The sequence below is a fragment of the Culex quinquefasciatus genome, chromosome 2, assembly GCF_015732765.1.
Source record: "Culex quinquefasciatus strain JHB chromosome 2, VPISU_Cqui_1.0_pri_paternal, whole genome shotgun sequence".
Classification (NCBI taxonomy): domain Eukaryota; kingdom Metazoa; phylum Arthropoda; class Insecta; order Diptera; family Culicidae; genus Culex; species Culex quinquefasciatus.
This window is the reverse complement of record NC_051862.1, coordinates 219,958,608-219,978,459: the sequence shown is the minus strand read 5'-3', so window position 1 is coordinate 219,978,459 and position 19,852 is coordinate 219,958,608. Positions and strand designations below refer to the sequence as shown.

The 19,852-nt window shown below is 35.2% G+C and overlaps 1 protein-coding gene across 3 annotated transcripts in view; it reads left to right on the top strand.

Moving 5' to 3' along the window:
* Positions 1-19,852, top strand: part of LOC6035746 (beta-1,4-glucuronyltransferase 1) — a 146,715-nt gene that overhangs the window by 93,281 nt on the left and 33,582 nt on the right. For all 3 annotated transcript variants that reach the window (XM_038257234.1, XM_038257233.1, XM_038257235.1), the window contains one exon: positions 17,666-17,848. The gene's annotated coding sequence lies outside the window, so the exon portion shown is untranslated. The remainder of the gene's footprint in view (positions 1-17,665; positions 17,849-19,852) is intronic.

Genomic DNA, 19,852 nt, shown 5'->3' with positions numbered 1-19,852 from the left:
GGAAGGTTAAATAAGGATTTTTCGTACATCAACATTATTGCTGCGTATTTCAAAATGTTGCCTTAAACCTGTTTAGGGAAATTTGATATTTGAATTTGGAATGTCCAGTTTCTTTTTTACATCAAAAGAGATTCGAAAACTGTTGTTTTTCAGTTTTCAGCCATGTTTATGCCTGAAAGAAATTTGGTTTGGTAAGGGAGCGTTCTTTTATCACGTAACTCATATTTTTGGATTTGGACCCCCTTCCCCAAAACGTATTTTTTTTTCTATTACGCTGTAAATGTTTTCAAAACTGACATTATTGTTTTCAAAATCGAAAAAATGTTGACGATTTTGTAAACATTTCAAAGTTGTCAAATTCAACAACACAGAGTATCCGGATTTGCTTAGAGGATTTCTATCCGTGTAGGGAAATGAAATGTTCTGGAAGAAATTTCAAACCGAACAAGCACAAACATAACAAAAACTACCAGATTATTATAAACATCAGTTTTACAATGCTTGTGATTGTTATAAATCTCGTTTTTTGGCCAAAATTATTTTAATTTAATTCCGATCTTCTTGCATGGTCTTGTTGCTCGATTGGAACCCCGATTTGACAGGTCGATTGGAACCCTAAGAGTGACATTTCGCCTCTTCATATAGGCTCTCTAATGCAAACATGCCCAAACGCGATCGCTTATGTCAAAATCATTGCTCCACGTGGTTTAAAACGTAAACAAGGCCCAGTGGATGTTGCAAATTCATGAGCATTGAACAGCAAGAAATTCCCGTATGAGCATCCGATTGCTTGCCTTGAGAATAAAAATCTAACAGTTAACTTCATGTATGCCAATGGTCGTATCGCTTGCTTAGGGCGAATCCCAGACCTATACCCATCACAACTACCAACTCCACGCGACACTTACGCATCCTTGTTGTTTAAATTCGATTAAATTTGATCACACGGTCAGTTTGATCGAGTTCCACAATAAGGTTGGGAAAAAGAGCCTGCGGTTTCGCTACCTTTTTCTAAGTAAGTTCAGCATCAACACTTCCCGTGCTCCTAATCCTTATTCCTCTCCCGGTGTATGGTGGAGATGGGAGCGGCCAGCAATGGATGGCTTTCATGGTGCTACATGTCCTGTACTGGTAGAATTGGTTTTAATTCCCACTAATCAATTCCTAAGCAACCTGGGCTGGACAATTATCACACATACATGACGAAATCCAGTCTGCAACCCGCTAAGATCACCATCTCCATGCGAATGCGAATGCGAATGCGAATGCGATTTTAAGAAATTCCCGTATGTACTTAAAAAACATACAATTTTTTAAACCTTTTTCCTGCAATTTGAATAACAGTTATTAATTTACTCTAATTATTAAGACAAAATAATTGTTAAACAACTGTTGCTCAAAAATGCTCCTTTTCCTCAAAAAGTTAGAATTTTGCCAAATTTGGTAACGGAGTTATGATTTTTTGAAAAAAATCTTTTTAGATGCAATTCAAATTTTCAATTGAAATCACCTTTTTTTTATAAAGTGCACCGTTTAAAAGTTATAATCATTTTGAGGCGAAATTCAAATTGTTCAGTTTTTTTTTGCAATTCAAAAATGATAATATTTTTTTAACTTTTCTAAAAGGCTAAAATTCTATACTTTGTCTTTTTCAAATGTTGGACTAGATTATAAAATTTCATAATTATTTTTATTGAAAAGAGAAGCAGCAGAGAAATAAGGACTAGTTAGATGACATATAGAAAAATACGTTGTTAACAAAATTTTAACTGCACGAGGTTGTATATCATAAACCAGTTGTCTTATCAAAAAAGTAAAAAAATAGGATCTCAGCTGCTTGGAAATATTTTTTGATCGGGAACTTTTCTCGTAATAAATATTTTAAAATTGCAGAAAAATAACAATAAATCAAAAATTTCCCTTTAAAATTCATACAACATGAAAACTTTTAGTTTTTCAAAATTCAGTTTGCAACGAAAAATAATTTTTGAAATTTTGTTTGACAATATTTCAAATGTTTTCCGAAAAACATTTTTTTATTCAATAATTCACAATTCTGGAACCTTTTTTTGTACCATCATGCACGCAATGGCTCAAACGATGTCTTTGTTAGTCTCCTAAAACATATCAAAAAATATGAGAAATAAAAAAAAAACTTTGGGAATTCACTTTTAAGCGATTAAAGAAAAACGATTTTTTCCGTGTACAGTCCAGACTTGATTATCCGAAGGTTTGTATAGGACTTCGGATAATCGAATCACGATGAAAAAAATTCTTTCAATTTTTTTTCTTTTTCTTATTTTAAACATCAAATTAAAGTTCTGCGACCCCATTTTAGTCAAATTTGAATAGTTGATTGCCTATTAAATGCATTTGTTCAATATTTTGTCACTGCCATTTTCGCCGCCATTTTGGATTTAAATATTTTGATTCATTTTAGAGTAGTTTAGGGGTCATACTCAAGCTCAAAAATCAAAAATTAAACAGCGAAAATATTTTTTATTTCGTGGTTCGATTATCCGAAGTTTTGATTACCCGAAGTGAAATTTTTCCGAGGCCTTTTGATAAACGAGTCTGGACTGTACCTATTTTTCTGGAAATGATCCAATAGGTTATATAACTTTGCCGAAGACACCAAATCGATCAGAAAATCTCTTCGCGAGATACCAATTTTTGATTATTCACATGCCATTTTGTATGGGCAACCCACAAAATTGTATGGAGCCTTGTTAGGGAAAATTAACAATCTCGCAAAATAATGCGAAATTCCAGCACATTACCAACAAAGCAGTTTAAAATCCGTACAAATAATCAAAATTGTAATATTTTTTAACGTTCCATTTTCGCCGATGGAATTTATTGGGTCGTACATGAAACACAATTTTCGACGAAAGATTTTCCCAATTAATTACATTTTGTTTCCGACATGACGTGCGTAGTTTATGAATGTCCCCTAGCTTGAATAGGGTTTTATAACTAGGCTATAATAAATTTTTGTAAAGTTTCTCTTTTTTCGTAAAAAAATGTTTCATAATTAAAAGTAAAAAAAAACTTGAAATAATGAAAGAATATTACACAAAACATAATTTTGAACTCTTTTTAATCAAAATTGAATAAACTTCGACTTCCTACAAAAAAAATCTGGCTCGCAATCAGAAATTTGAAATGTGGGTTATGATTTATTCTTCAATGTCTTAATTTGCTATTTTGTTCTGAAGTTCTGTGTAAGAATGCTAAGTTTTTTTTACTAAGAAAAGGCACAGTTTTGACACATAAAAATAATAATTATGTAAGAAAAAAAAAACTGTTTTCAAAATCTTTTTTTTTTAAAGAAATGTATTGTTTGGTGCCATAAGAAATCTAACAGAATCACATTAAATCGAGGAAGGGATTTTTTGAGGTAGAGAGGATTTTGAGAAGAAGGAGCAGAAGAGATTAAATTTATATGTTTTGCTCTTATCCATAAATGTTAATATAACCTACTTACATCAAGATCCATCTATTTCTGTTTAAATATAAGATTTTTTTGAATATTCACAGCGTCATAAAATAGCAATATAAGTTTTCTTGAGCTTTCTACATAATATTCTTATTCCAACGTCATGAAACCTGTTTCACCTTTTCGAATAATCTGAAACAGACTTTTTTTGGTTTCTTGTGACGGTGAGTTTCACCGTGATGACACCCATCATAATTTATTCTCATAATGCCTGACTTTTATTAGTTCAAAATAGTTCTTTCGAGAACCGTTAATCCTTTTTGGAACCACTTTTTTTTGCAAGCTTTCAGAAAAAACACATTTGAAGGGTTATAAAATTGGGTTGTTATGATCTGCTAAATTGTTCTAGCAAGCTCTTCACTAAAAGCAAGGATATTATCAATTAAAGCAATTTGCATTCTAAGTTCGTCCAAGTCACGAATTAATTCGCCACATTGAACCTGTTCACACCATTTTATTCTAAGCCCGTCCAAAGCAGCGAGATCCCGACTGCACGATAAAACTAGCGCCAAGTGCGCTGCCGCCACCATCATTCAAATCTTCAACAACAACAAACTCTTTTAAAAGAAATAAAGAGTAATTTCGCAAAACTCTGCAAACAAACCATTTGCGCCCCGTGGGCGCACGATTTTCGCACGACACCGCTTGTTTGTAGCCTTAACCATTTCCTGATGGCCTTTTCCACCCCGAATCTCGCGCCTCAACTTTAATGATACACGACCAAACTAATATCTAAATAGCTGCGGCTCGGCAAATATGTCTGACGGCGAAAAATATACAGTCGAAAATGGCGATGAATTGAGAGGAAGATGGACGGAATTCCCACGAAGACGACGGGTTGGGGAGGTGCAAATGTTTTTGGTGTAAAACATAAGTTTTTTTTTTGTGTTTGGGAGGAACCACTTCCGTCTTCCATGAATTTTTCAACGAGGGCAGGAACCTCCAGCGGAACTGGCGATTGGCGTATTTATAATGTCTTTTTTTTTCGGGGAATTTAATTTGTGGCGAAACAAGCAGTGCAGAACGGCGTGACAAACGGGCATCAACCCCCTTGTCGAATTTTTAAATCGACTTAGAATTTTTTTTACCGCAAAAATATCTTCAGGTGAGGTAGGTTTCATCAGATTCATGTCCGAGCGTATCCCAGACCTTTTACCTTCCTGAAAATCGTCCTACTCCAAGCGAAACTAAGTTAGGAATACCGTGTAGAATTTCCCTTATCCCCTTAAAACGTAGGAGGCATCAAAACATCCCGTCTTCCAAATCATCTCTTGTTAACATTATTCGGATAAATAATAGTTACAATATTAAAACCATTGACAATATTTCTTAAAAGTTGTTCAACCCACAATGTTTGGAGTGAAATTATGGTCCCACTCCAGCATTCTAAGAAGGTTCGTCCCTAACAAGCCCATTCCGTGACAACCGGTGCTAAACCAACCACCCCGGAGGGAACTCCCAGCTGGTGGTGGTGGACCTCTAGGACGTGATCCAAAATGCATTGCTTGTGAGCACGTGAAAGTGCCGATCATCGCCCTCACGGAACGGGCCGCGGTTCTCACAAAGGAATCAACTTGTCTTTCACGTCCTGCCGGCATGTCCGCCACGGAACCTGTTAATGGCTTACAAGCGCTTTTAATGTTAAATCAATAATTAATTATGTAGATCGCACGTTACTGCCCCTGCAGGGGGAAGGGAGAACTCGCTCGCAGTAGGCCGCGTAAATACATATCGGGGTTGGGCACTAAAGAGTAAACCGAAACCGGAACGACCTGCTGGTGGCATCCTAATGGCCATGTTCCGTTTTTGTGATGGGTTGGCGCGACCACGCATCACTGATAGCAACAGAGTTGCCAACCTTTTTTTCCCCCAGCGACGAACGCGTTCAGGAAGTACCCGTCATGTTGGCTTTTCCTCTTTTCCCGTTCCATCAACTTCCGTTCCAATCAAGAACTTTTCCCACCCCGACCAAGTCTACGAAACGGAGGAAATAATCTCAAACACGCTAATTTGATTACGTGCGTTGCGATTATTATTAACTCCCGGAGCCAGAAGAAAGGGGGGAACTTCCGGGCACCCCTTCCGGTCGTCACCCCTCGAACCTTAAAGGTAAATCGATCCGGAATCGTTCTGAAAAGAAAGGAGTGCGTTCAGTAGTTGTGCGGTTTTCACCTAGTAGGCGCCAACTGTCATTAGAGGTCGCGGAAACCTGGCGACCTTCGGGGTGGCCTACTGAGTATTTTCGCGTGTTTGTGTGTGTGTTTTCACCGGCCAGCTGGAAATGTAATTACCGCGGGCACGGAATTGACTGCCCTGCACAGTAGGCTAGCACGGAAATTGATTTTTCGTTGCAGCAGGCGACGTCAACATTTGGGTTAGAACGTTTCTATTTGAAATGCATGCCTACTTTGCCGATTCAAAGAAACAGTTATTTTGACACCAGAGTGTCAAAGAGGATGATGAAATCGTAAAATTGGTCACCACGATACCTTTTGGCTGTCTTCAATAGAACAAGACAGAGTGAAAAGTTCGAAAAATTAGGTAAATTGTTGGCGAATCGGTCATTGATCGAACCCGGCATTCATGTGAAAATTCACACATGGCTGTTTAATTATGCACATTCGCACGATGGGTCGGGATGCGGTCTAGTTAGTTCTCGGAATGAAGACCCGACAGCAAATTTCGCACCACTCGAGAGGAAATAGTCAAATTTGTTGTTTGAAAGGGTAAGAAATGTAACTGTTTTGTGTGAAGAGCAAGTTTTTGTCTGTAAGATCATGTGATATATTATAAGTTGATACGACAAAAGTACTTATTTTATATCATATTTGATGTTTATATCTGATATTTAACAAATCAAATTTAAACTAATATTTAAAATTCTTAAAATTCTTAAAATTTTTAAAATTCTTAAAATTCTTAAAATTCTTAAAATTCTTAAAATTCTTAAAATTCTTAAAATTCTTAAAATTCTTAAAATTCTTAAAATTCTTAAAATTCTTAAAATTCTTAAAATTCTTAAAATTCTTAAAATTCTTAAAATTCTTAAAATTCTTAAAATTCTTGAAATTCTTAAAATTCTTAAAATTCTTAAAATTCTTAAAATTCTTAAAATTCCTAACATTCTTAAAATTCTTAAAATTCTTAAAATTCTTGAAATTCTTAAAATTCTTAAAATTCTTGAAATTCTTAAAATTCTTAAAATTCTTAAAATTCTTAAAATTCTTAAAATTCTTAAAATTCTTAAAATTCTTAAAATTCTTAAAATTCTTAAAATTCTTAAAATTCTTAAAATTCTTAAAATTCTTAAAATTCTTAAAATTCTTAAAATTCTTAAAATTCTTAAAATTCTTAAAATTCTTAAAATTCTTAAAATTCTTAAAATTCTTAAAATTCTTAAAATTCTTAAAATTCTTAAAATTCTTAAAATTCTTAAAATTCTTAAAATTCTTAAAATTCTTAAAATTTTTAAAATTCTTAAAATTCTTAAAATTCTTAAAATTCTTAAAATTCTTAAAATTCTTAAAATTCTTAAAATTCTTAAAATTCTTAAAATTTTTAAAATTCTTAAGATTCTTAAGATTTTTTAGATTCTTAAAATTCTAAAAATTTGTGAAATTCATTAAATTTTTAAAATTCATATTTTTTTCAATTCTGAAAATACATTAATTTAAATAACTTTGTGAAATTTGTAAAATTTGTATAAATAAATTTATAAAAAAGTGGAATGTTTTTAACTATAGTACTAACATTATTTACCAAAATTTTGATTTTAAAATTAAATAAGAATATCTTTTTTTTTATTCGACTTCGAAAAATTGAAATTCGTATTATTGAATCTGGGCAGAAATTTAAATACAAAGTGCTTTGACTTTGGTAATGGCTCATTTTGAATCTAAATTAAAACAAGAAAGTATGTATATGTTTAAGAGTATAATTTTTATTATGAAATATGTTATCCAAAACCTTTTGATTGATTTACAATGAAATGAGATTAATGAGGTTGAAAGGCAATGCCTTTAAATTAAAAATTCCAGTAGGGTACTTGTCCTCATACCTCTACAATACCAACCATGCTAAATGTGCGACAAATACCTCACTTCGCACGTTAAAACAGTCATTATCGGGCGCACTTTGCGAAATCTCACACACGAAAATTAGCGCAAAAAGTCAAACCCATCCGTTCGCGCCGCCAAATTTCCCATGACTTTTTCCTGTGTGATAATTTCTGCCTTATTGCCAATCTCTTCTCTTCGTCGAGGTTCGCTCGCTTACTTTTGTGCAAATTCGTGTACTTTTTTTTCGCAAATCAATGTGCACTGTGAAAAATTTTGTGGTTGAATTTAAAGCTGATGAGCATTTATCTCAGAATTTTTGTTCAACTGTGCCTCAAAATTTAAGTGCTGCCCCTTTTTCCCTGGTCTTTTGGGCACACACACTTTCAACCTCGGATTAAAACACACTTTGCGGCATGAAGCTCGCGTAAGTTGTGCGAAATGAAGATCGCACACAAATTTCGGCGGCCATGAAAAACAGGTCAAAATCTGTCAAGTAACGGCGAATTGGCCCGCAAAAGTACTGCTGGGTTCGCATTTTTGCGGAATTTTGCGAAGAACTCGCACATGTCGCTGATCAGCTGATTCGGCATTGTTTCAGAGGTTGGTCGAGGTTTTGCGTGTTTACAGTTCATCTGATCAAGATTGTACTCGTTTTTTTGCTGTTGTTGCGCTAAACAAGTACACGAAAGTGTACGGAAAGTGCAAGATTACTCTGTAAAGAAGGTGAAATCTGATGACCAACAAAGATGGCGTTGCACTTTTTCATGACATACTGCAATCAACGTGGCGGAGGTTTGTAACTCTTTATGACAGCTGACTTGTTCTTTTCTTGTGTGTCGTGGACTACTAGATGTTCAGAAAACGAGAACCAAGGTACACTTTAAATTGAAACACGCAAAATGGACGTGGGAAGTCATTTCCACCCTCGCACCTGTGCGAGGACCACAGACAAGCAGATTTAATATACTGAAAAAAAATCCAGCAATCAGAATTTAAACGGTCAATTTGAACGATCAGAAATTCACCACAGCGAATTTGAACTCACCACTGCTTTTGAAAGTTCGCTGATTTACGTCGGTTTGTCTGTGGCAGAACTTTCGCTTCTTGGCGCACGCAATGCTCGCAAACACGACCCCAAAAGTGAAACAATGTGTTCAACCCCTTGCTTCTGCAGTTTGTGGTGCGGACAGACAATCTGACAGATGGATATGCAACACGCGTAGCAGCACGCGTCACGGTAGGCCTTGGCCAGGTGCGACGAACAGGACGCGTGCACGCAAATCATGGCCTACTCCGTCCGAACTTCATGCGTTTGTTGACGCCGTAAAACATTGTTGTTCAAAGGGTAAATGTTTTCGACTGTTTTGACGATCGTAAATAACATATGAGACAAAATTGATGAAATCTACGAAGGCTGACTGTTTCCAGTGACGTCAAGCGTTTCATGAATTGTGGGCAATCAATGTCCGCCGTACGTGATTTGTCTTTCGTTATCTAGAATATGGACTACGAAATCGCAGTAATTCCATTCTATTTTATTATGCTACACACTTGGAAAGTGACATTTCCATACGAATGGCGCCCATTTGCACGAATTAGACCGGTTTTGCTCATTGTTTCAGGTTCTTTGTCGTTTGTGAATAACGGATTTTGATTGGGCAATAAATTGCAAGTCATGTCAAAGTGATCAAAACTGTAAAAAATCAACACCTTACTTTTATTCAATCAAAAAATTTAAAACTCAAAAAAAGTCACCGAAAAAGTGCACAAGTCAAAAATGAAAGACATCCGACCCGGTGTGACCTTATCGGGTTCGCGTGACAACTTCCCGTTTTTATTGACAGCCGACTCGAGTGCCGAGACCGAAACCCTCAAGCGTCGACCAACACAGTCCGCGGGGACACTCGGGGTGGCAAAATAGCCACAAAACGTTATTGATCCCTGGTTGGCAACAAAACATACTCAAGGTGGAGAAATTCCTTCACCCGTCCGTACGCCAGGTGGCCGTCGCGCCACCACACTGAAATAGATCGACGCACGAAATTCCTTCGCGGTCAATCATGCATTCTAATGAGGCTCGGGCGAAGAGTAGGCTGTGCGACCTACGAAACTGGAACTCAGGAACCACCTTCACCTTAAAAAAAGTGAGGCACACGATGATGATGATAATGACGGCGATAACGTGGGACTAAAATAAACGATAATTGAGTCGATCATGCGATGGGGGAACTTCTTTTGTGTTTCAGGTAAATTTAGCTTCATTTGAGAATGTCAACCCCCTCCGGAATGAATAGATGTGTGGTGCATCGATTGGTGGGTGACCTTCGTTTGCTCTTTTATAATGGGATAATTTGAAAATTGTCGCGCGATTCCCGCGAAATTGTCGCGTGCGTTTTGTTCAGTGTTCTCCAGTGTTTGCGCTTGCGACAGATTATAATGTCATTACCAGGAATAACATTTTTCTGCTTTGTTGGCCGGAGGCTCATTGTACTCGTGCTATTTTAGGTAAATATCAAGTGTGGCACGTTGCCATCGAAATTGTTGACAAACTGCCAGAGCCTAACCGTCCGTTACGAACCACTTTATACCGAAATAATTACGGCGAGAGGTGTGAAATATGCTTCCAACGCAAAAAAAGCCTAATCGGCTCATTTGAAAAACATGGCATTCCGTAACTCGCACCGCGTTTGCATACCTTCCAGGCGTTCGCATTACTTGCAAATGACTTGTATTATAATGTTAATGCTAATACCCGTGCCGTCCTCACACGGTTGGCGCGAAACCGCGCCAGGGCATCAATAACAAGTCATAAATTTCTGGGCCGCCGCCGCCGCCGCACCACGTGGAAAGTGGCATATGTGGCTGAGCACTGGTGCATAATTAAGCGCATAAACATGGCTAATTAGCAGCGTGAACGTGTGTCGTCAAATGACACACACCGCGATGAGAAGGAGGATTTGCGTTTTTTGTTGCTACCTGTTTTTGTAATTTTGCGAGATAAAATTTCATGGCTGTGTAATTTAGATACTGTTTGATGCAACTTGTTTGCACCATCTTAGCTTTAAAGATTGGCAAACATTTGAAATCTAAGCAATTTTGTGCAAGCTTAGTCATAAAATATACGTATCTTAAATTAAGTGCAAACTTTTCTCAGTGCAGCTTACTGCAGGTGACAGTTTGGAAGGGTTGCCAATTACAGGAAAAAAATCAAAATCATAAATGATTTATTAAATCTTATTCGCATTAGTGTGCATTGTAAATACGATGTATACTTTCCTCAGTGTGGCTGCTCAAAAAAGACAGTTTAACAGAGTTGTCAAGTGTTTCTCAAAACTCTAAAATCGCAAATTACTCCTAAAATCTGATTGGCTATAGTAGGCATTGCAAATATAGTCTTAACTTTTCTCAGTGTAGTTACAGCGGATGGCAGTTTAGCAGTGTTCCCAGCTGTAATAAAAAAAATGAAATTCTTATTAATTTCAAAATATTGCGAACAAATGTGCATTGCTAAGTTCCTCAAAACTATTTTACCAACACCAGAAATGGATTTTATTTATATTTTTTTAATTGGCTCAAACTTTCTGCCCAAAGAAGTCCCTTTGTGCCATTGACTCGAACATACAAGGCTACTTAAAATTTTGACAGCTGTCTGTATAAAAATTGTACGTAATATTCTAATATCTTTATTAAGAAAAACATTGATACACGGATTTTTTGCCGATTTTTGATTAACGTTTATTTTTGAAAAAGGTCAATATCCTTAAATTTAAGAAACATCAAAACGCAACTTTTGAACCTTAGAAAAACTCAACTATCCAAAATCCATATTTTTTAAATATTTTATTATTGGAAAACGCAACATTTGAGTCATAGAAATGTGTGGACAAAAATGTGGCCGCCAAATTAGGCTGGTACAACATTTATTTAATAATTATTTGATAAAGTGCACTGTTTTCAAAATGTTGCCACTTAAAGTTCAATTTTAACTGATGAATTCCGGGCTTTTATTTTTTTAAATCGTATCCGTGATTGTTCACGGAGAAAAAAGAGTTCCCAAAATCGTGAACAAGCGTTCATGAAAATGGGAACCTCGAACAAAGTGTTCAAATCCCATGGTACGATTTTGAAAAACGTACCATGAAATTTGAACACTTTGTTCGTGGTTCTCAAATCCATGAACGCTTGTTCACGATTTTAGGAACTCTTTTTTCTCCGTGTTTATTCCTGAAAATATTGGTTTCAAAAAGTCAAGAATTTTTTTAATGAAATTGAAATTAAAGACATCACACTCTAACATTTCAAAAGGGTGTTATATTGAGTGATTGAAATTTTTAAAATGTTTGTCTTGAATACCAATTTTAAAATATTTTGTTCGGATAGTTTATAAATTTTCACAAATGTTTTTTTCAATATCAAATAGGACCATTAGTTTCTGGTTCTAGAAACTTTGTTTGTTTGATATTGTTTTTTTTATTTGTTGTGTTTCACCAACTACACTGCCCATGTTCGCATAAATGTCCCATATGCAAAAACAGCATGCTGAGAAAAACGCATTTGAAGTTTGTCCCACACATAAGGTTACGTGTTAAGTTTTCGTGAAAAACTGGATTTTCTCCTGATTTCTAGAACAAAGTACTGGATGTTATAGGCTTTTCTGAAAGATCACACGATTTTGAACCAAACTGCATCATTAACTCAAAAACATGGGCAGTACAGGTCCAATATTTAATGTCTCTTAAGCAATGTTATTAGAAATTTTCTCAACACCTATTTTTTTTTCAAAGAATTGACACTATTAAAAAAAATAAAAAAAAATTATTTTTTCACATTTTCCAAAAATCTTTGAAGTACTTTTTGAATGTAAATTAAATTTTAAATCAAACGCTGAAGTAAAAAAAATCTAGATAAAATTCTATTTTTCCAAAATTCACAACGGAAAATCGACAGCAATATTTTTGTCCATACTTTCCAAATGCCTCAAAAGCTGCGGTTTTTTGTCCCTTAAATCATTAAAAAAAATCAGAAAGGTAATTTTTTTTTGGTAATTGAATATTTGAACATTAAAAAATTTACAATATTTGTTTCCGTACATCAATTTTGTTCCCTGATATTCGATACCTACAACTTTGCCGAAGACACCAAACCGATCTGAAATTTCTTCAAATGATACAAAATTTCGAATATTTGCCAATGACCCAAAATGGCCTCATAGGAAAAGCCCTTAAAAATATTTTCTCTAAGTGTTGGTTCAATTACATCTGACGTTTAAAAAACAGCCAGAAATAGAAAAGCATCGATTAAAGTTTGTCAATGCAAAATAATGCATGCCAAACCGGTTTGACAAAATCATTGGGGGTGCAAAAAAAAGTAATCAAACATCCATTTTCGATTCAGCAAGAACCCCTCACATCAGACAGAGGGAGAGAGTTATTGTGCGAAGATTAATCTCCATTGTCACCAGACCAGAACCTGGAACCCCTAAACATAATCCCTTCAAATCGTTTTGCAAAAAGTGTTTTGGACATGAACCAATTCGCCCCCTTTTTGCAAGTTCCATTGAACGCTACAGACCATGGGCGTAGTCTGGCTAAAATTGCTATGTTGTACAATTTCACCCCCTTAAAAATTTAAACTCCACTGCCTTTCAACAAAGACCGACGTGTCAACTCGCTTTTTACGAAGCAAATGTGCATATTTCCCCCTTTTGTCGATTTAAATGCACACCCCATTCAAATAGGGGATGTTGTTGCTGCTGCTGCTGGTGTTCTGCAAGTGTCCATTTTCACATAATACATTTGTAATTAAGGGTGAAAATGGGGAAACTTTTGTACTCCCCCCAGAACAACACAACACAGCTCGAAAGAGAGCGGGGTCCACGGATGCTGCTGGGATGGAACACGCGACGACGCTCTCGCTTCTGTAATTTATGGACCAATTGCACATTTCCGTCTGGCCGGCACGATAGGGGAGAGTGGGGGCGTAGTGAACATAACATCGGTACTTGGCAGACCGAGCTGGACAGGGATGGCCACTTGAGAGTGTCTGGGGCAGGGTTGCAAATTTTCCGGTTGTTTTGTTTCAATAATTTAAAAATATAAAATCTGGCAACACTCTTCTTAAACGTCAAAAAGAAGATACACTGAGAAAAATGTACGCCAATAATTTATTATAAACTGTTAATGATTTAAATTTTGACATTTTCACATTTTTTGTAATTGAAAAAATCTCTAAAGAGTTCAATGATATTTACTGTTAATCACAGTAAATCAAAATGACACCTAATGAAAACAGGAAATTTGCAACCCTGCCTTACGGCCAATCGGCCGATTTCCTGGTCGGGACAGAAACTTCCGGACGGTGCGGAGGAGGCGGATTTAATTTGAATTTGTCGAACCTCATCCTTTCCCGGAAGGGCTCTCGTTGCAGCAGCCAGAACCCTCCGAAGGGATGCTTTCGGAATGGAATAATTGTTGTGTTTTGCGAACAAGTGCCAGCAGTGCGACAAGTCAGAACCGTGTCGAGAGTGTGTGTGTGTGCTGCAATGGTAAATTGGAATCGATTATCTCACACTCTGGGCTTTTTTTGAGGTCACACATTTTGTCGAAATGTTGTGCAGAATTAAACAATTTCCGGCAGCCTGTGCTGGACACTGAGGAAAAACAACACGTTGAAAAGTTCAATCATTAATACGAGTTTAATTAGCCTCGATAAATTAATCCAAATCGATCGATCAGATCTCGGTAGAAACGTTAAAGTTGGAGTGGCATCAGAATTGTTGTTCAAACGATACACTGTAAAAAAAAATTTGTTATTTCTTCTTAATAAGACTTTGTTGTGAAAGCAAAACACAAACAAGGAAAAGTGTCATGTTTTGCGGGCCACAACCGCGCGCATGGTCCAGGTCATAGTTTTGAAAAATACCAAGAAACAAAATCATTAACCCCCAGGTGGAACTGGTTTGACACACGCGGCGCACGTGAGAAGTAATTACGAGCGACTTAATTACGGCGCCAACGACGACGCGCCACCATCAGGCTGGCGATGGTTGGATAATCTAAATAAGTTGGATTGGAAAAGTGGAGACGTGAGTGTGGTAAACGCGGTAGCAGTTTAATGTGTTTGAATGGCTCATTGAACTCGTAAAACACCTGTCAAATTAAGTGGTACCCGGACATAAAAAAATGGGTACAGCGATCATAATTCAAATATAATATTGATTAATCCAAACTGAATTTAAATAAAAACTCATAAAAATCCCTTAAAAGAATTACTAAAATGGCAACACTGTCAAAACTAAATACACTGAATGAAATCTTCACAATCATTTTAAAGCATGCATTTCCACATTTATCAAAAAACAGATCTTTAAAAAATTTCAGTTGGGTGTCCAAACTATGGAATACACTGAAAGAAATGTCTTAAATATTTATCCGATTTTCAATGTTAAAAATTGAAACTTTTGCGTAATAGTCTGATGTTTTCAATAGAAAATATTTGAAAAAAATATTTGTATATATATGTATATATTAAAATTTGGTCTACAACGTGAAACAAGGAAAATTATCATTTTATAGACCTATCAAAAATGAAGCTAAATTTTAAAATATTGAAATTATTTTCATTGAAAGGATCAGAAAATTTCGCAAATGTTGCAGGTTTCCGTATTGAAAATTGTACCAATAGTTTTCGAGATATCGCCAGTTGAAAATAAAAGGCTAATTAGGTGACTCTTAGGGAAATTAATTTTCATCAATTTGAGTTTCTTTGTTTTTACGATATTTTATGTTTTAGGGGTATTTTTTCAAGAATTGTTTTTTAAACTCAAAAAACAAATTATATCTTTTAGTGACAAAAAAATTAGCAAAATAAAACGATTATTTCCGTGCATCTTTTTCCCCGGAAAGTCCTAATCATAACCTACAACTTTGCCGAAGACACCATATCGATCAGAAAGCCCTACTTAAGGTCCGAATTTCATACATTTACATACCCATTTTTTATGATTTTACTTGTAAGGAAAAACTAATGATGCAAAATGACTTCTTTTGACAAAGAGACTTGGATGAAGTTTTATCTAAATAAAAAGAAATACAAAGAAAAGTCGAGAACCACACTATTGCAATTTTATGTCAAGTTTTTGTCCCGTCTCCCCTTTTAAAATTCTAAAAAAATCAAGTTTAAAAAAATGCTGAAAGCTTTAATTTTCATTCAAGAAACTTGTACAATCTTTATATTGAATAACGTATTTTTTTGTTTTTTTTTTTAATAAGATAGGACACTTTTTGATTATTTTTTTTGAAAATTTTGGATTTTTGGACCAAAGATCGGAAATAGACCTAAACTTAAGAAAAACAAATCTTTTCATAAATTCATTGATAACTTGCCAATTTTCGGTAGGCTCTAACTGTAAACTTGTGTTAAGTATTTGATGATACTTATAGTTTCAAAACTTTAAAAATGTTGGACATGAAATTTAAAATTTAGTTATATTGTATTTAGTACTTGCCTTTCTCTCGCCCTTGAACGAAACCGAGGGATAACAATTCTAAACACAAAAAAAAATCATGAAATCTTTAAATTGCTCTAATGCTTGAAATAAATTATAGAATAACAACTCTGCAATTAGGATTTCAATTTTTATTTAATGTTATTTTTATTTAATTTTATAAGAATTCGTAAAGCTGGCAACCCTGGTGTCAATCTGTCAAAGTGAAATGATACACTCAAAGAAATATTATCGAGAATTTTACATTTGGATTGGGTTTTTATTTATTCAGTAGAGTTCCTTCAAGGTTAAATAAAATGACAAACTAGCAGCACTGCAATGTAGCTGTCATAAGAGTTACACTGAAACAAATCGATACGTTAACTCTACACCATTTCATTTTTTTTTCATTTTGTTGGTAAGGCTGGTACAAATATTTTTAAAAGTTTTTGTCACCCCCCCCCCTTCAAAATTGGCCCGAAAAATCAGGGGGCAAAAAAAATATTTTTACAATAAACTTCAAAATTTCAATGAACATTCAAGTGCAACCAACTGAAATCAAATTAAAATACATTCTCCTGCGTTTAAAATCATTTTTAGCATGTTTGGGTTTATTAAAAAATCTTAATATTTTTTGAAAATTTTCGATGCAAAATCTTTTTTTTCGATACAATTTTTGTTTTTGTCAGATCTTAGATTTTTTGAAACCTAATGATTGCAAAACAACTGAACTAGTGTAAAATGCATTTTAAAACACGTTTTTCATTTAAATGTGAAGACTATGGCTTGCTATTTAAATTTTTATATTTTTTTATTTTTTTGCCCCCCCCCCTTGACCTTGGCCAGGGCCGAGGGACAAAAACTTTTTTAAATATTTGCATCGGCCTAATGTGAGTGTAAAAATAATTCATTTGACTGATTAGAAAAGCCATTACACCAGTTTCTACTGCTGCACCACGGGGGAAATCACACTATCGCGCGACATGCTAATATTACGTTCAACCATTCCGGATCTTTGCGGAAGGACAACATGTCACTTTTCATCACGACCACTTCGCAGCTCGGACTGGGAGTAGCAATGTGTGATCGTCTGGGTCAGATACGGCTTGATTTATTGGATTATGAACGGTTCGTTTTGGGACGTTGGTCACTTGCTTTTGGATTTGTGCTAGTTGAAATGAAACGCAGTTTTGCTTCTATTAAATATATTTTTCTCAATTTAAGTCGTCACTTTTCACCTAACTTCAACTAATAATGTGATCAAATCGTGTAAAAACTAATAAAACAAGGAAATCATAACAATCGCCTCCCTCGTCTTTTCACAACCCTCATCTCAAAGTAAATCACACTGCTACAACATCACGTTACCTTAACGAGATTATCCCGCTCAATTTGTTCCGCTTCGTCGACCATTTTCTCTCTTGGCACTTTTTTGCCGAGTGCAAACGTCGTCATATTTCCCCCTCCCCTCTCTCAACCATAGTGACATGACTAACAAGTGCACGTGCCACACTGAACAAAAATGCACTTTGAAAGCAAACAGCAAAAAAACCTCCCCGCCCTCATTATCAGCCAGTAATAACCAGCTCGTTTTTATCTTTCTCTCCTCTTCCAACAACACAGATTCACTGCCAGCAGCAGCAGCAGCAGCTGAGCTAAAGTTTGATCCCGATTCCTGAACAAAAAAAAAAGGTTGCTCGCGGCCACCGTACGGAACCATCACCGGATCCGGAACGCTCCCCCTCAGCGCAGGGCAACCGATGCGCCCTCGAAGGGCCCCCCGCCACAAGCCGTCATCTGTTGGTGGTGAGTGAAAACTGGGCAAAACTCAGTAAAAAAAAAAAAAAAAAAATCAACAAATTCGCGAAATTGTCGCTCCCCTCGATTTTCTGATGCTTACCGAGTGTCTGTTCCCCCGTTAATGAGCCGCCGGTATTGACACAATCAAGTGAGTTGAGGGGCACCCTGTGCGGGGTTTTCAGCAGAAAAAAAACGATATCAAACTGAGCAAATATTGTGCTTTGCGGCAGACATCGCCGACGAGTTGGTTGGCTGCATTTGGCGCAAACAGTATTCAATCAGCTCGAGAGTTGAGCAAATATTGTTAGTGAGATGAAAGAATTTTTTTGGGAGATGGGTTATTCAAAATATGATAGACGTAAATTTGAAGTAACTTCAAATGAGGATTATTGTAAAAATATATTTTTTACAATTCCGTCGTGAAACTACTTACTTTTCCTGTCATTCTTGAACGACGAAATAGCCTACTTTTCTGTACCAAAAATAACAGAATCGAATAGCAACACTTTTCAAAATAAATGCTGAAAAGTTCTACTTTTCAGCATTCAAATGGGTGCTGAAAAGTTGAACTTTTCAGCACTTGTTTCGAAAAGTAACACTTTTCAACATTTTTTTTATTTAAACGATTTATTGACAAAATACATGAAACTTTGACTTAAAATTTCACTCAGTGTGTGTTTTTTGGAATTGCAAAAAATGTTTTATGGAACTCGTTGCAAAACTTGATTGACTCTTCGTATTTTTCCAACTCGGTGAACCTCGTTGGATAAATGTACGACTCGTGCTGAAAAAATCCTCTTTTTGCAACTTGTTGCATAAACTACTATTTCTTTATGCTATAACTGTTGAATAGTTTCAATCGTGTTGTTTAAGTTGAAATTGAAATTTTAGCAACAAAATAATAATTTTGAATATTCTTGTTTAATCGTGCGAGCATTTGATATCACTGCAAAAAGTGTTAAACTGCATCGGTTTTCAAACAATTACCTTGGTTTTGTCTATTAAAGCATTCGCTAAGATAAGACATGATGTTTCATACAAACAAACATGGGGAGCATGAAGATTATCTATTTGGTTTGGGTTTGTGGCGTGCTGAACAGATAAACATTGTACTTGTAAATATTAACTGTTTCTGTCAAAAATTTTGTTGATAAGTTATGTATTTTTTATTGTTGTTTTACTTATAAATTGAATGAATTTTACCTAACGCTCGCATATATTTTAGGTCATTCTGAAACAGTTGTCTTCTTGATTTTTTTTTTTATCTGGTTGATTTGGTGTCTTCGGCAAATTTTAGGCTAAAAAATAGGTACACGGAAAAAACCGATTTTTTTATTTAACTTATTATCACTGGAAGTTAAATTTCCAAAAACATCCAATTTAATAAAAAAATATATTTATTTTAGCCACTTTTGAGAAAATATGTTCGATTCCTTACCGTTTTTTTTGCTTTTCAAAAATAATTTCCTACAATTTAATTAAGCTTGAAATCAAGCATAACTTTTGAAAAGGTCTACACACAGATAAATTTTCACATGTCATTGCTTAGACCAGATTTTAATATTTTGAAATTATATTTTTAAAGGATCAGAAAATTTCAAAAACGTTTTATTTTTTAGCATTGAAAATCAAAACAATAGTTTTCAAGTTATCGCCAATTGAAAGTTACAGGCGAAACTCAATTTCATCGACTAAAATTCTAGGTGTGGCTGTGTCTTAGAAACTAACTGTCCGATTTTCAAAGTCTCAGCGAAATAATTGTTGGAAATTTTCTCAGCTTTTTAAAACTATTTTTTCAGGCGTGGGTTTTTTCATAAAATACAAAAAAAAAATATTATTTTTTTTATTTTCGAAAATTGTTATTTAAAAATGACTCTGATTCTAAAAAGTTGTAATGTATCAAAAATTCGGTAAAGTACCTACTTTTGATTTTTTTTGACAGCATTTTGATATTTTTCAAAACTTTTTTTTCAAGAACTCATATCTTTATACAGCAATTCCCCACGAAAA